Here is a 2,505-nt window from a genome sequence, read left to right on the forward strand (position 1 = left end):
GTCGTAAGCAGAAGGGCAGCTGGATATACTCAAAGGTGCCCTGGGTAGAGAGCTAGAGACCTGACCTCTCGTTCCAGCTGTGGGGCGGTTCACAAGTCTTCTCCCCTCCTCTGTGCCTTCCTCTTTCTCATTTATAAAATATGGAGATTATGCTAGAAAAACCTGAGTTTCCTTCAACAGTAGCACTTAAGATTGCAGAACTCCCTTGGAGCATCTTTCCAAGGTTTTTTCTTTTTTCTTTTTAAGTAACCTCTACACCCAACGTGGGGCTTGAACTCACAACCCCAAGATCAAGAGTCACATGCTCCATGAAGTGAGCCAGCCAGGCACTCCCCGCAACCCCAAGGTTTTTTCTTGATGAGATTCCCCTGAGCCCACATGCATGCACAAGGATTCCTTGACTTCACCCTGGAGGCCACAGATCACAACTCTAGGATGAAGTTTCTCCTTTGTGTTGTTATTATCCAAAAGCCTTTTCAAAAATTTCTCATGAAATGAGCAGTCTTCCACCTTCCTGGCGGGAAAGAAACAATAAATTAGGGTGACCACTCCAACCTTACCAACCTTCTCTTTTTAGCCAAAAGGCTAGACCAAAGAGACTCAAACATGCATGGTCCTGGGAGATCATTTGACCCTTGGGAAAAAGGAAATACTAGGTCCATCTTAGCAAGGAAAAGAGGCCACTTCTGGAGGACATTCAATGCAGGCTGCGTGACCCAGCAAGGTTTCAGAATGTAGAAAAATCAGGTTACAGTTGTTTCTATCCTGAAGCAACCCAATCAGGAAGTTCTCAAAGCAATCATTTCACAAGAAGTTTTGGAGATTTAGAGTGTGGGAAAGATCACCGCTTTTTTTTTTTTTTTTTTAATAATTAGGATTGTTTTCTAGATGTCCAGAAATACACATTTAGCACACAAGGCAGGCTGAAATCAGAAGCCTAGAGCTTTTCTTTCACAAGCCTCGCTAAGAGTTTATTTTAACAGTGGGCTGCACAGATAGACGCGATTGCAGAGGAGGGGTGGACAGTGTGAAATACTATGAATTTTGATGTGTGTGAGCTTCAGAGCAAGTGAAGATTCTCTTCAGACATATTCTTTAAGACTTCACATTTTTTTTATTGAGGTATAATCGATATACAACCTTAGTAGGACTTTACATTCTTAGATAGGATAGAGAAGTAAAAGAAAACAAAATGAAAAGAATCAAGGTACGCCTACAGGCCTTGGTATTAATAACCTGAGGGCGTATTCTGGTTGCCCAAGAAGCTTCCGGTTTCCATGTTTGTGGACATAACAATTCAGCACTCAAAGGCTTAGTTGCTATTCACTCATACTGCACAGAAGAAAAGGCCTGGAAGAATTCATTTCAAAGGGCAGCAATGTTTCCCTGCAGGGAGGAGATGGGGTGAGGGGAGACCACGGTGAATGGAAACTTTCACTTTTTACTTTACTTTCAGGTGTCTTCTTTTTTATAACAGATATTTATTCCCTGTAATACTTTCAGGTGTCTTCTTTTTTATAACAGATATTTATTCCCTGTAATATTTCAAAAAAAACACTGTTAAAGAGCTCACTGAGGGGCGCCTAGGTGGCTCAGTCGTTAAGCGACTGCCTTCGGCTCAGGTCATGATCCCAGGGTCCTGGGATCGAGCCCCGCATCGGGCTCCCTGCTCGGCGGGAAGCCTGCTTCTCCCTCTCCCACTCCCCCTGCTTGTGTTCCCTCTCTTGCTGTGTCTCTCTCTGTCAAATAAATAAATAAAATCTTTAAAATCTAAAAAATCTAAAAAAAAAAAAAAAGCTCACTGAGTCATGTGCCTCCATGAAGCAAACAGGTGCAGGGACACAGCACTGGTGAGAAGGGTTTGGCCAGTTCGCTAAGCTTCTGGTGTCTGCTGAAGCCACCCCTCTTCTCCCCTCTTCCACACAGATCATTCGTGAATGGAGCTCCTTTGCCCACCCGCCCTTGAGGCTGAAGTGGGAGTGGGAGGCCAGAAGGGCGAGTGTGGAGAGTGGGCCTTCTGGGGCTGAGAGGGCCAACCAGGTCAGCGAGGTCATTGCTGGAGACCCCACACTTTGCTGGGATTCTCCACCTCTGTCTTAGACCAGACTCTGCAACGTGAAGCACTTTCGAGGCAGAAAACCATACCTTGTAGAACGAGGCGGGTCCTGAGCACCCCGACCTGCCAGGTGGGCCCTGGGAGCTGGCTCTGCCAGTGAGAAGCCACGGGGCTGGGAGGAGAGCTGGACCAACAGGAGGGCTGCCCCCGCCAGGAGGCCCAAGAAGCTCAGGGTGCAGCAGATCTCTGGCTAAGAAAGAGAAGTAATGAAGTTTTGCCAAGGGCCCTTGCACAGAGCGACTCAAGGTGAAGAGAACCAGACAAATCTAACTCCAGTGACTGGGAGACTGAGCAGTATTCGCAAGAGCCCTGCTGCTCGGCTAATGGGTGTTGAGGTTGTTTTGTTTTGTTTCTCAGTTCATTAAAACTCTTTTCAAAACTCTGGGTTA

Source organism: Leptonychotes weddellii, chromosome 8, assembly GCF_054177405.1.
Source record: "Leptonychotes weddellii isolate Sample4059 chromosome 8, ASM5417740v2, whole genome shotgun sequence".
NCBI classification, from domain to species: domain Eukaryota; kingdom Metazoa; phylum Chordata; class Mammalia; order Carnivora; family Phocidae; genus Leptonychotes; species Leptonychotes weddellii.